Raw genomic sequence first — 15,337 nt, 5'->3', positions numbered from 1 at the left:
GTATCAGCTCAGGATTAAAATGTATGAGCTCATGTGAACTTGTGTTTTTTCTAGAGGTTCTAGGAACACAGTGGAGCTTGGGTAGTCCTTGCTGCCTTTTTTTTTTTTTTTTTAACTTTATTTTTGGCTGTGTTGGGTCTTTGTTTCTGTGCAAGGGCTTTCTCTAGTTACGGCGAGCGGGGGTGACTCTTCGGTGCAGTGTGTGGGCTTCTCATTGCGGTGGCTTCTGTCACTGCAGAGCACGGGCTCTAGCACACAGGCTTCAGTAGTTGTGGCATGCGGGCTCAGTAGTAGTGGCACATGGGCTTAGTTGCTCTACGGCACGTGGGATCTTCCCGGACCACGGCTCGAACCCATGTCCACTGCATTGGTAGGCGGATTCTTAACCAATGCACCACCAGGGAACTCCTGTTTGGGTCATCTTTGATTTCTTTCATCAGTGTCTTATAGTTTTCTGAGTACAAATCTTCTGCCTCCTTAGGTAGGTTTATTCCTAGGTGTTTTATTGTTTTTGATCTGATGGTAAATGGGATTGTTTTCTTGATTTCTCTTTCTAATCTTTCATTGTTAGTGTATAGGAATGCAAGAGATTTCTGTGTATTAAGTTTGTATCCTGCAACTTTACCAAATTCATTGATGAGCTCTAGTAATTTTCTAGTAGCATCTTTAGGATTTTCTCTGTATAGTATCATGTCATCTGCAAACAGTGACAGTTTTACTTCTTTTCTAATTTGGATTCCTTTTATTTCTTATTCTTCTCTGATTGCTGTGGCTAGGACTTCCAAGGTTATGTTGAATAATAGTGGTGAGAGTGGACCTCCTTGTCTTGTTCCTGATCTTAGAGGAAATGCTTTCAGTTTTTCACCATTGAGAATGATATTTGCTGGTGGTTTGTTGTATATGCTCTTTATTATGTTGAGGTAGGTTCCATCTATGCCCACTTTCTGGAGAGTTTTCTTCATAAATGGGTGTTGAATTTTGGCAAAAGATTTTTCTGTATCGAGATGATCATATGCTTTTTATTCTTCAACTTGTTGATGTGGTGTATCACACTGATTGATAAGCTATTGAATTTTAATTTAACTTTACAACTAAGTTTTCACAGTGACTTTTAATTACTATATTTACTTATATAAACAGCAATGTAGCAAACTACATATTCAAATAAAATTTATAAACTTTATAGTACTGCCAAGGTATAGATACACTTAAAAATCATTCAAAATCATTGAAATTTTAAAATTATTTTCTTGGGCTTCCCTGCTGGAGCAGTGGTTAAGAGTCCACCTGCCGATGCAGGGGACACGGGTTCGTGCCCCGGTCCCAGAATATCCCACATGCCACGGAGTGGCTGGGCCCGTAAGCCATGGCCGCTGAGCCTGCGCGTCCGGAGCCTGTGCTCCGCAACCGGAGAGGCCACAACAGCTAGAGGCCCGTGTACCGCAAAAAAAAAAAAAAAAAAAAATTATTTTCTTAATATTTATTTTTAGGTACTTAACTTTTAATTTTGTTTCATATCATACAATAAAATTTTTTCAGAAAATAATTTTTAATTTCACTGCTGCTAGATATTCATCTAGATATTGTAAACATTTTTTTCTGTTAAGCACTAGCTGTAATTACGGATGTGTTGAACAACTTCAGTAGAATTAAATGATAAAATATAAACTTTTTCGTATTTAATATGCAAATACAATTTTCTATTTGTATTTAATTCCCATAGCGCAAATCATACTGAGACTCAAACATAAGCAACATCCACAAGACAGCCAATGGGAGCTCAGAAGTAAGTAAAGGCCACCTCTTACATATTACTTTGAGATCAAGCAAATGATGGAGAGAAAGTCCTCCAATGAGCCATCAAGTCACCATACTGTGGAGCACTGATCGTGTATGCAGTTTGTTTATCTTCCATGAACTCAGTGTCAAGGCTTCTTGGATGTATGATACACAAGAAAACCCAAAGACAAAAATGAATACTAAGGAATAAGATTTTGTTGTATAGGGTTAAGCTTTGGACTGCCACAGCATTGTAATAGCAAAATTTGTCATACCCCTAAAAACTAATGTTTGTACCCATGGAAGCAGTTAGCATCCCCAGTGAGAATGCATGATTTAGCAGTCATCATCAATTTGAATCTTTCTCTCTATTTTTGCATTAAATTTCAAATTTCCTTAAGGACTTTTAGAGGTGCCAATCCAAGTCTATCCTTTTCAAACCAAAGGAAACCATCTTCATAATTAATTTAGAACCGAATAAATATTATGTCGTGGAAAGAATTAACTTTCAGCTCCAATCTTTAATACGTTTTATTTTGCAGTGGAAGTTATGTTGCTTCAGCCCTCTACATTCCCATCTTCAAACAATAGGTATGTGACCATCTTTGGCAAAGCAGCTCTGCAGTAACTGACTGGACTCTGTCTTATTCTCTGCGGTATCATGGGCACCAGGCCCAGTGTAATCACTCAACAAGTAGTTTTTACTAAAGCAATTTCTTAGATTTTCTCCTCCTACTGGAAGTCATTTGCAAATGACCAAGCTGTTTTGCTTCATCAGGGCCATATTTGCTGGGATTATAATCGAAATGGCTCATATTTCCACTCTTCCCTTACTGGTATCAGTCATGCCTACTGAGTTTATTGCTAAAACCACTAGGATTATGTTTCCTTTAAGGTGCATATGGTTCTGGGGATTCAAGTTGCAGCACAATTTTCAGCCTCTGCCTGGCACTATATTAAACTCATGAAGATGGCCTCATCTCTAATTTGCCCTCTACTAGGTTATAATAGAAAAGAACTAGCCTGGTGTCATATACAGAGGCACCTATCTGAACTCAGACTCTTCCTGAATCTCACAGCTCACAGTAACCAGACGCATATTACTCCTTAGTGGATCTTTATTGATGTGGCAATTACTACGTTTCTCCTGAGAACCTTTGGAGACTCTTCACAAAGAATGATGACTGATCTGTTGCATCCTGTATCTTCATTCCGTTCCGTGGGAGAGTGGGCTCCTTTCAGTTTGATTTCCAGAATTTGGCCAGTAATAACTAAAGCATGACTTCAGGTCCCAAACCATGAGTTTGGATTCTGAGTCCTTGGTCTGCTCTTTTTTCCTGCTAACCTGCCCTTTCATCTTTATTTACTCAGCATGAATATATTCTTACTTCTAAATGACAGGCGTGTAGCCTTTAAAGACTTTTATGTTCTTAAGGTTTGGTACCCCACAAGATTCATTAAAGTCCTAATCCCCAAAGTGATGGTGTTAGGTGGTGGGCCCTTTGGGAGGTGATTAAGTCATGAGGATGGAGGCCTCACAATTGGAATTAGTGCCCTTTTAAAAGAGGTCTCAGGTAAATCCCCCAGTCTCTGCCAAGGAGAAGTGGACAGTGTGTGACCTGGAAGCAGGCTTTCAGCACAACTGGACCACCCTGACACCCAGATCTTGGATTTCCAGACTATGGAACTGTGAGTAGTTTCTGCTCTTTACAAACTACCCAGTCTATGCTATTTTGTTGAAGATGTCCAAATAGTAAGACATGTCCTGACCTATTGTATCCTCAGAATACCTTCCAGGAGTGTGTAAAATACCTAAAGGGAGAGACACCGTCTTACCCAACCCCGTTTCCTAGACAGCTAGTCCAGTCCCTATCATTTCAGGAGCTCAATCATATATTTGATAGATATATTTGAGAGATACGACGTGAAAGGACAGTAATCTACACATACTTTAAAATTCTTTATGGTTCTACAAGGGAAGTTACAATGGAATATTGTGTGAGGTATTTTTTAAAAGACTTTGCAGCTCTATTTTCTTCAAGTTAGCATTTTCAGTATTTAGCAGATAAGGATGAGAATCACGGGCCTGGACATGAATGGAAGACACACTCTCCACTTTTATTTAGTTCAGTCATCCTCAAGTACTTTCAAGGAGCTACGTGGCCCTACTTTTCTTGTCTCTCTCAAGCAAAAAGGAAACAACTTGTGTCTACACTTGCGGATATTTTCCTTGTTAGTCTGTGCCTTTGGGAATGAACTTGAATGCTTCTTTCAAAGAGTCAATCACGCTGTGAACTCTGATGAGTGACATCCATGTCATCATACCTAAGTTGAAATTGTGGAGTCAGACCCCAAGTCAACTTTTTTTTATAATGTGAGTGTAAGCAAGAACATTGTTTTGGTTTCTTTTCTCTAGAATGTCATTAGTACAAATAGTATAAAAATGAAAAGTAGTCTTATTCATTGAACTTGTCTCCTCTTCCATTAGTCACCCAATAACTTCTTTGCACTTAGATTCCCATGGTAATAGATTCAGACCAACTAATGTGAGCAGAGGTGATATTGCCCTATACTGTCTTGGCCCTTGAAAACATCCCATGTAATCCCCATACCTTTTCCTTTACCACTGAGTGGAATAGACTCACACACCACAAATCGGAAACCACACGTTGAATAGAGCAACGCCACACAATAGACGGCACCCATGTCCCTACATCACTGTTTAGAGGAGGCCAGCTAGAAAATTCATCTGATTAGGAATGCCTGCATTTTTCTCTTAAGGATGGAAAGATAAATTTCTATGCTGACCCAATTACTGACATCTTTCTGTTTCTCTGTGACAGCAGCTAGCATGAAATTAACTGACAAATGTCTTGAACAGCATACTATGCTAACAACCTTTCCATTTTAAAATAAACGTCATAGTTGGAAATCCAAATACCCTCCAAGAAGTTACACAGATTTTAGAAAGCACATTGTAAAATTACTTGTATAAGAAAATAGATTGTGTTCTTCTTTGTAAATATATTTTTGTAAACTCGTGATACTTCAGATATTTTTCAGCATGTGCAGAAATATGAGTGGACGTATCTTAGAGGACTAAACAGACAATAATCATTTGAGTAGAAGTGTAACAGGTGTACCTTTCTTCTTTATTTGTTGACAGTAATTGGAGAATTATTACATGAGAGAAAGGAACACTTTAATTTCTCCTCTGATAACCTCCCAGACACAGGGGCTATATTCGTTTTCCTTCAGATAGAGATGGATTCTTTGGAAATATTTCGGGACAACAATTCCCAAATATGGACAGTCCAGATTGTCATTTTCCACTGGCTTATGCAGTAGTTCCAAGGTGTGATCAAGGCTAGAGGGTAGTTTATGGAGTAGGGTGTTGTTCCAAGCAGCTTGGCTTTCCTCCTTGTTGAAGAAGTTACCATCTGCTGGAGTGTCAGATGGTGGTAGCCGGTGCCTTGAGTCGTCAGGATTTCTGTGATATTCCCTCTTTTCCAAGGAAATTTGAAGTCGGTTCTGTCCTCTAGGCATGACTGAAACGGGATCTTTTTCATCTGTCTCAAGAGTATGAAGAGTTCCCTGTTCTGTAGGCTCTGGATCCAAGGCAAGTTCCAGCCAAGAGGGCGAGCAGGGATGGAGCAGAGTATCACTCCTGCCACTAGCAAATAGATCTGGGCCATTGAGAATTTCAGTGGTTCACGAGATGGCCGCGAGGGGGCGCGCGGGCACCACTAAATAATTAGCGGGAAGGTTCCTTCCCTGGACCCCGGAACAGTGCGCTTCTCTAGGCGTCGGCTAATGGGCGCCGGATGTCTTTTGATGGGTTCGGCTAGAGAAAGGCTGACTTATGAGAGTTTGCAGTTTCCGCGGTTTGGGCAGCCCGAGAGAAGGTTGAGTTGCATTCTCACGGAGAAACTTTATACTGATTTAATAGTGAGAAAAAAACTTGTCTTCGCGATGCTGAGTTCTCCAGTGGGAGGCTTGTCGCGGCCGCGCCAGCGACAATTTTGTCTGGTTGGAAGCTGGAACCTTGCGTTTTCGGGCTTTCCCCTGAGTTTTGTGCTTTATTTTCGCACAGTAACTTGAGCGAGGCCATTTTTGGGAAAGAAGCCGTTTTCTGAGGGGTTTGAAGCTGGGAAGCGAGTTGGGGCCGATTTTACAGATTCGGAATCGTTTCTGGCGCTATGCTGCCACGGCTCAGAGCAAGGGGAACGCGGCGGCGGCGATGAGACGCCCGGACGGTGTTCGGGACACCCTGGGGGTGAGTCGGAGCGCGGCCACCACCGGGGCCGAGGACGCGGGAGCTGAGCGCGCCTGTAGATGCTCTGGGACTTCATGGTGTCTTTCAAGGATACAGCGTTAATGTGGGGGAGGATGTACTGACTAACTGAAAGGTAGGAACATTAAAAAACTCACAGGGGGCTTCCCTGGTGGCGCAGGGGTTGAGAGTCCGCCTGCCAATGCAGGGGACACGGGTTCGTGCCCCGGTCCGGGAGGATCCCACATGCCGCGGAGCAGCTGGGCCCGTGGGCCATGGCCGCTGGGCCTGCGCGGCGGGACCCCGTGCTCCGCAACGGGAGAGGCCACAGCAGTGAGAGGCCCGGTACCGCAAAAAAAAAAAACAAAAACTCACAGCATTTTATTTTTTATATTTTTAAATTAAACTTACATTGCGTGATTAAAATTAAATATTTTAGAAGTTTTTATATTTTAAGATATTTTCTGAAAATATTTAAATCTTGAAGGTAGGGTATTAAAATATATGAGTATTAAAACAGCATTTTATTAAACTATTTAAACTATAGTTTCTTTATACTAAAACAAGAATTTAATATAATTTTACTTTCCTAGCTTTAATGGAAGCAAACTCATTAATATTTTCAAGACTACTTCTTTACTTGTTTGAGAGAACTGCAGTGTTTGACAAGTTCTTGTGACTCTATGAAGTCTTAAATAATTTTTATTTAACTCGAGTTTCTGAAACCCCTTTCCCAGGACTCCAGCTTGACTGTAGTGTAGAAAGAAGAGTTATTAGTGTCCTGGACAAGAAGCTCAGGACATTTACCAGGTCTGATCTTCTCATTTTCTCTGGTAAGAATTTTATAGACTAAACAGAAATTACCCAAATTTCACTGGCAATGTGAAGCCTTCCTCTGTAAGACTGTCAGCGTCATCCAAATGCAGGGTCATTTCTGTCTTTATTTAAAATTTTGACATTTTCTTCAGCATGTATGTTGTGGTGTTTCCATTTTTATATATTGCGTTAAAATATGATTTATCTTGATCACTTAGATTTGGTGCCTTCTTACATTCCATGCTTGAGGGAAGCCCTCCCTTTCTTTACCCAAATAGCCAGGAAATAGCTTTCGAAATAATGTTGTGATCTTCCATAGGTAAAAATATAGGAATGTCCCATTTCTCGTCACCCTCTGCCCCATGTACATTTTATAACCCATTTCCTGGTCCCCATAACATTTAAAAACACCTTTGTCTTAAAATAATAATAAAATAGTCTCATCCTGAGACTGAGGATGAGGGAAGGGACCGTTGATCTCATTTATACTATTCACAGAGCAGCCATTTCTCCTCGATGCTGGTTCTCTGCAAATGTTTCAAGTGCTGTAGGATTTCTCTCCTTAATGTACCAGACACTGCTCTAGGCCTGGAAACTTGGGCTTTGCTCCTTCGCAGTCCAGAAGGCAATCCCTCTCCTGCAGTTTGCATTTGGGGCCTCAACACGCAGACCCCTGACAGTGTTAAGGGAGCGGCAGTCAAAGCCTGTCTTGGCGGGGCTGATCATGGACTCTGCAAGTTACTATATGTCACATTAATGCTAAAGGCAGCTATGTTTACTAAATTCAGATTCTCAGACTATAATTTGCAAACTTCATTTAATCTTTACATTTGCCTGTGTGACAACTACTTGAGTTGTCTCAGTTTTTTAGAAGAGGAAATCAAAATCTGATGTCATTTAAATTGAGGAGCCCCAGATTTTTGTCAGAGTGGAGCCTTCTGCTGCTCCCAGGCCCTCCTCTTCATCAGCTCTGAGCACTGGCCCTCAGCTGCACTGAGCACGTGGTGCTTCCCTCATCCTAATCCTGCCTCTAAAGTCTGTCTTCCCTGCTCCCTGGAGGGCAGTCACCATCCCTGCCTTACTTTTCTGGAATCCACATTGCCAAGCACATTGTCACATATATATGTGGTGAGCACACTTTTGGTGACAGAAGGAAGAGAATGGTATGAATTAGACCTTAGTGTTAACATTTATGCCACTCTTATCCGTAGACTATGTCTGGAAACATGAGCTATGACTCCTATAAAGTCATGTGGAAGAATTCAAATCTAATGTCTTAGCCCCTTAAAGGGGACATGGAGAGAGGCGAGGCTAGTTGTATTTTGGTGCATTACAAAGCATGAACGTACAGTAAAATGTCAAATGTCTAAGTACTCTTATTAGAATTTTAAAAGACACAGATTGAGACTCAGATTTTATTTCAACCTTGGGTCTCATTTGGATGAGTACATCCTATTGGATTTATACTCTGTTCTTTTCCATGAATGTGTTTAATTTCCAGTGTAATACACAAAAAAGGCATTGAAGTTGCGACATTATCTGTTGCCGATAAATTGAAGAGAAATTGGAAAAAGTGGAAACAAAATTGGCATGAGTACAGAATTGAGAACCTTGTACTATTTAAGAATCTCATTTGCAGGCAGGTACTCAGAGCAGCTGGATACAGGCTCCCACAGCCAGACACCTGCATCACCAGACTCACCGGGGCCTGCCACCCTCCTCACTGAGGACACCCAGGATGATGTTCTCCAGCCCTGTCTGCACCCTTAGCTGTGACCAGCCCCGAACCACGGCCTGCCAAAGCAGGAGACCCTCACAAGTTCTGCACCTAATGGAAGAATCTTTCCATTGTTTTCCTGCCTGAAGGACAAGAAGGGTTTCAGGTTCCTCCAGGAGCAGCCAGTTGCAAATAGCTCAGGCCACCTCTTTCTCCATGCGGTAATCTAGCAGATCTTCAACTTTTTCAGCAGAGGGGGATGATAATCCTCATTGGACTGATCAGCAGCTAGAATTGTTGGCGACCTGTTTGGTGCAGAAAATGGAGATGGAAAGACTTTCTGAGCAATGAGGACTCCAGCCAGACTTTGAAGAACTCCTTCCAAAGTACCAGGCTCAGGGAATTCCCTGGTGCTCCAGTGGTTTGGACTCGGCGCCTTCACTGCTGTGCCTCGGATTCAGTCCCTGATCCCACAAGCTGCTGGACGTGGCCAAAAACAACAAAAAGGACAAAAAAAAAACCCAAAATAAACACAAAGTACCAGGGTCGATCTGAGAAGCAAAGTACACAACTGCTGTGCCTGGGACATTGTCATACTGGAAGTTAAGACATGAAAATTAGTAAATGCTTTCTTTGCATTAATAAGCTCATCAGAAAACTCAGGAAGTTGAAAAGGAGACTTAAGCTTCCACAATATGTCTCATCTACAGTCCTCCCTCAGTACCCGAAGGGGAGAGGTTCCCGGACCTCCACGGATACCGTGGATCTTCAAGTTCCTTATATAAGCTGGTATAGTATTTGCATATAACCTACATACATCTCCCATATACTTTAAATCACCTCTAGATTACTTACAATACCTAATACAATGTAAATGCTATAAATAGTTGCTGGCACATGGCAAATTCAAGCTTTGTTTTTTGGAACTTTCTGGAATTTTTTTTTTCAAATATTTTCAACCTGTAGTGGTTGAACCCATGTATTTGGAGGGCTGACTGCACTTATTAGTGGCCTCAATCTTGTAAATATTTACTCAGTTCAAAGACTTTTTTGTCTGCTTCCGTTAAAAAATATATTGAGTCATTTTGGCAGATTTTTATCAATAATAAGAAACTGTAGTGTTGAATAGAAAGAAATTTCATTTTAGTTTGTAATAATTAGTATTTATTATCTTAGGATAATTGCTATATTTGCAAATTTTACTATTTATGTTATAATATGACAAGCTTTGCCTTTTGTTTTATTTTGCTTTGTGGGGCTGCTTTATATATTAAGTGCTCAGTCTTAACTTCTTTTTTTTGGCCGCACGCGGCATGTGGGATCTTAGTTCCCTGAGCAGGGATCACACCCATGCCCGCTGCAGTGGAACCACAGTCTTAACTGCTGGACTGCCAGGGAAATCCGCTGAATCTTACTTTTGCTTTTATTTTCTTATATTTTTATTGGAGTATAATTGCTTTAAAATGTTGTGTTAGTTTCTGCTGTACAATGAAGTGAATCAGGTATATGTCTACAAATATCCCCTCCCTCTTGGACCTCCCTCCCACCCATCCCCCATCCCACCTAGGTCATCACAGAGCACCGAGCTGAGCTCCCTGTGCCAAACAGCAGGTTCCCCCTAGCTATCTGTTTTACACTTGGTAGTGTATATACATCAATCCTAATCCCCCAGTTTATCCCACCCTCCCCTTCCCCCTCCACCATGTACACACTTCTGTTCTCTATGTCTACGTCTCTATTCCTGCCCTGCAAATAGGTTCCTCTGTACCATTTTTCTAGATTCCACATATATGCGTTAATATACGATATTTGTTTTTCTCTTTCCGGCTTACTTCACTCTTTTGCTTTTAAAGAGGTGCAAAGTGCCCTTAAACTTCAGTCACCCTTAAAATCCAAAAGGCATATAAATAGTTTCGTCAATTCTGTTTATGTTTTTGCCGATATCCCAGTAGGAACTGAAAGGAAATGCCATTTTTTGATGCCATTTCTTTCCTGGAAACTTGAACTTGCCACCATGGGAAACCACTGCTTCAGCCAGCAAACATGGAATCGCCACACAGAGCCTATATCTTCTCATTTTTCACTCTGGATCAAAATGTCACACAGGTGCTTCAGATTGGCAAAGTCTTATTCAAGTGCCTGCATTCTATCTGCAAAGGAGGCTAGAAATTTGCATTGGGTCTCCTACATTGGTAAATTAGTGTTCTATTGATGCATAATTAATAACCTAAAAATTTAGTGGCGTTAACCACTAGTCTATTACCTAACAGTTTTTATGAATCAAGAATTTGAGAGCGCTTTCAGTGAGCTCAGGGTCTCTCATGAGGTGGCGGTCACGATGTCAGCTGGCCTGCAGTCACCTGAAGGCTTGACTTGGGTTGGAGGATCTGCTTCTAACATGGGTCATTCACATGACCACTGGCAGGAAGCCTCAGTTCCTCATCACAGTCACCTGAGCCCCTCCACTAAGCTTTGTGATGTGTCCTCACAACAGCTGGCTTCTACCAAAGTGAGTGATGAAAACCAGAAGTGGAGAAGGCAGTAAATTGTTTTATGACAGAGTCTTATAAGTTACACACCATCACTTCAACCTGTGTTGTGTATTGATTAGAGGGAAGTTGCTACATCAAGCACATAGTGAAGGGAAGGGACAGGAAAGAGTATGAGACAGTCTGTGACTATATTTTAAAACAACTGCAATGAAAGAAATAGGATTCATAAGGTAGGCATATCCCTTCATGTGGAAAGGCTGTTGTACAGATGATGGGTGGCCATGAGTATGATGTCAGAAGAAGAATCTGTGATGATTTATTGGCTATGGGCTTTGAGGAAGTTGAGAACTCAATGATAATGTCCATGTCTCTATCTTGGGCTGCAGAATGATTGGGGCCCATTCGCACAAGGAACATAGAAGGGCGAGAAAGTTTGAAAAATATGTATTCAAATTTGAACACGTGAAGTGGAGATATTCTACATATTCTAGCATGTAGAAATATGGATCTAATGTTTGGAGATCAGATTCTAGGGAAAAACATGCATATGAAGGTCACAGTTCCACATTTGGAAGTATTTGGGAGGTTGAGAGTGTATGTGCAGAGAGGATGAAGTGTGGGACTAGCACGGAATTTTGAGGAACACCAATTCCGTAAGATGAGAGGGAGCAGTCAACAAAGGAAGGAGAGGAGGAGGGGCAGAAAAGCAGAGGATGGTGGTGACACGGAGACCAGATGAGCGTCAGACCTTAAGATGGAGGGCGTGGTAACAAGTGTCCGATGCTTCTGAGATGTCAGCTGAGGCTGCCTGACAGCGATCTCTGATCTCAGTAACATGTATTGATTATTATAAACTTTGGCTGAGCAGTTTTAAGAGAACAGGGAGGTTGAAGCCAAATTATGGCAATTGGAGGAATGAGGTGCATGTGAAGAAATAGGGACAGATAATCCAGAGAACGTTGAAGAAGATTGGGTGTGAACAGAATGACAGAAGCAAAATAATACTAACAAGTGGCTATAGGGCTGAGGAATAGTCATGTTTAGGATAAAATGAAAATTAAGCACGTTTAACGTTGATCAGAACTAGCCAATAAAAAGAAAGATGTTGATACAGGAGAGAGAGGATGTAACTGATAAAGCATGAACATCTTATGAAAGTCCCCTCTGCTTTTCTATCAAAGGAATCATTCTGAAGAACTAAGCCTTCTGGAATCGTCCCTCTGGTGTCACAGAGGTTTTGCACCCTGAGGCAGTGCGCCAGGCTGAGGCTTGGAATGGGTAAGAAGGACTTTATTTTACAAAGTGATGTAAAGTCTAAATGTGAGAATGGCGATCGGCCAAACTTCCATCTCTCTTCTCTGGCTGATCAGTTTCATCAAGGATGTTTATCGATGCTGAGGATGTAAAAAATGTGTTCTTAAAATCTATGTGCTTGCATGCCCCTGGATAATAATCATGTACCCTCAGGGATACCAGTATCTAGGTTTGAACACTGATATATATATATATGTATATATTTTAATATTTGTTTATTTATTTTGGCTGCGCTGGGTCTTAGTTGTGGCACAGGATCTTTGCTGCGACATGCGAGATCCTTTAGTTGCGGCATGTGGACTTCTTAGTTGTGGCATGCATGCAGGATCTAGCTCCCCGACCAGGGATCAAACCCAGGCCCCCTGCATTGGGAGTACAGAGTTTTACCCACTGGACCACCAGGGAAGTCCCTGAACACTGATATATTAATGGATACCAGTATTCAGTGGCTTCACTGGTCTTTACTTACTCACCTAGAATCTCTTTCCTTTGGAGCACAAACAAATAGAATAAAATTTGTGGTTTTGGAAGAAATTGAGACCTTGTTTCCCTTCTAGAGGTCAGTCCAAAATAGTTTTTTTAAACACTTTTATTTTTTTTCATTTATTTTGGCTGCGCAGGGTCTTAGTTGTGGCATGTGGGATCTTCGTCGTGGCAGGTGGGATCTTCGTCACGGCATGCGGGATCTTTTAGTTGCTGCATGCAGATTTCTTAGTTGCGGCATGGTATGCGGGATCTAGTTCCCTGACCAGGGATCGAACCCAGGCCCCCTGCATTGGGGGTGTAGAGTCTTACACACTGGACCACCAGGGAAGTCCCACTTATTCTTTTATTTTTTTTAAATTTGAAGGCCATTGAACCAATGGTACCGTAAGCATGGACTGGTCTAAGTATTTGCATCAACAATTCCTTTAATCAATAACTAGTGTTAATGAGGGCAGTGAAAATAACCACTTGCTGAACTTCGTGACCAGTGAAAGTCTGTGAAGTTCTGTATCTCAAGAGCCAAAATATTTTCCCTTAATCCCTGAGTCTTCCTGTCAAGTTGTTAATGAAGAAAAAGACCCCACTTGATTCGAAGGTCTAAGTTATATATTATTTATTTTCCTGTTATCTTTGAAAAGGTCAGAAGGAAGATATTTCTTTTAAATGTAATCTGCTCGGACTTCCCTGGTGGCGCAGTAGCTAAGAGTGATACTCAGAGTGATAGCACTTCTCGTATGAAGGCTGGGTCAGCAAGGCAGAAGCAGCATTACCTTTTAGGACCAAGCCTCAGAAATCACAGTATCATTTTGATGTATTGTAGATGTCACAAACCCATTCAGATTCAAGGAGAGAGGAATTAGACAATATATCTCTTACTGGAGGATTTTCAACATTCCAGAAAAATATGTGAAATGAGGGAAATGTTGCTGCTATCTTTTAAAAATGCAATCTGCTACAGTCCATAAAACGTCACATCCTTTCACATGTAAAATACATTCATCACTTCTCAAAACCTTCCAAAGTCTCATCTTATTATGGCAAAAATCCAGGTCCAGAGTTTCACCATCTCCGTCAGATCAAGGTGTGGATGGAGTTCCTCAGGCACAGTTCCTCTAGCACTGCTCCTTGAGTGCCATTCTTCTCAATGTGAAGCCCTGTAATCTAAATAGAGAGGTTATTTGTTCCTTTACTCCCAACATGCAATGGTGAGGCAGGCATAAGATACTATAAGAGTCCCATTCAGAATGGGGTAAAGCAGAAAGCACATAGCAGTCACGGGCTCCCTATTAGGGCAGGTGGTGTCAATGTTCAGATTAGGGCTCAGTTCTAAGTCTCTGGGAGTTATTCTCCAAGGCTGATTTTTCTCCTTTCTGGCTTCTTGGCTCTGCCTTTTAAGTTATCCTTCCTTTCCCACAAAAAGTGCCTATGTTTTACATCGTGTAGACTTGTCATCCTGCTTCCTTCCTGGACAAGTTTGGGGATCTGAAGCCCTCTTTATTGTGTATGCTATTACCTTCAGTCTAAAGTGATATAATTACTGTAACCATTTACTGGGTTTGCTGTATATCCGTTTATAATGAATGCCATTGGATAAGAGGCACACCCACAAATCTCTTCAGATATATACCCTTTTTCACCTTGGGCTACCCATGAGTCTCCAGTGAGGCAGCAAGTTGGTGTCTTAGAGCCCTGTCACTTAATGGAGAGAATCTGTGAGGCATTCCCTAGGATCCTCAGAAGGCCCTTTGTTTGAAAGACTCTCTGAGACACCACCTAGATCTTTCTGAAGTCTTAAAGGATTTTACACTCATACTCAATCTGATCTGATAAATAGGGCTTGTTTGTTTATTGTTGTAGCCCTCCACTCGCAATACAAACAAACAATGTCCCCAGTACTATAGCTTTGAAACAAATGACTCCAAAGTCTATCACCCAAAATAATCAATGTCTCATCTCACAGATTCTGTGAGCCAGGGATTCCCACAGGGCACGGAAGGAAGGGCTGGTCTGTGTTTCACCATCTCTAGGGCGTCAGGAGCACACTCCACTGGGTGGCTGGGATTGACCTGGCATGTGGTAGGCACTTTCACTTGCCTGTCTGATGCGAATAAGTCTCAGCTGGGACCTCAGCTGGTACTGGGTACAGTAGCACCTCACAATGACTCTCCTTGTGGTCTGGTTTTTCTGTGAGCGTGGTAGACTCAGTGTAGTTGAACTTTTTAAAAGGCGCCTTGGGCTCAGAAGTGAGTGGCCCAGTAAGCAAGCTATTATGACCTAATCCATTGGTTCTCGGTGAGGGCAGTTTTGTCCCCGAGGGCATGTTTGGCAATGTCTGGAGACGTTTTCAGTTGTTACAACTGGTGATGAGGGCTGATACTGGCATCTAACGGATAGAGGCCAGGGATGCTGCTAAACACCCTACAGTACCCACAGCACAGCAGCCACAACAAAGAATTATCT

At 41.7% G+C, this 15,337-nt stretch overlaps 1 protein-coding gene and 1 pseudogene across 6 annotated transcripts in view; both read right to left on the bottom strand.

Moving 5' to 3' along the window:
- Nucleotides 1-4,922: 4,922 nt before the first annotated feature.
- On the bottom strand, nucleotides 4,923-5,474 carry LOC117312611 (interferon alpha-8-like; annotated as a pseudogene).
- A 2,203-nt stretch (nucleotides 5,475-7,677) lies between these two features.
- KLHL9 (kelch like family member 9) overlaps nucleotides 7,678-15,337 on the bottom strand; it is a 46,469-nt gene continuing 38,809 nt past the window's right edge. For 2 of the 6 annotated variants that reach the window (XM_073806077.1, XM_073806082.1), the window contains one exon: nucleotides 12,964-14,038. The gene's annotated coding sequence lies outside the window, so the exon portion shown is untranslated. Of the gene's footprint in view, nucleotides 9,066-12,962; nucleotides 14,039-15,337 lie in introns of those variants that run through there. The other 4 variants (XM_073806078.1, XM_073806080.1, XM_073806083.1 and 1 more) reach the window with 4 other exon arrangements.

The sequence above is a fragment of the Tursiops truncatus genome, chromosome 6 (assembly GCF_011762595.2).
Source record: "Tursiops truncatus isolate mTurTru1 chromosome 6, mTurTru1.mat.Y, whole genome shotgun sequence".
NCBI classification, from domain to species: domain Eukaryota; kingdom Metazoa; phylum Chordata; class Mammalia; order Artiodactyla; family Delphinidae; genus Tursiops; species Tursiops truncatus.
This window is presented reverse-complemented; position numbering and strand designations above follow the sequence as displayed.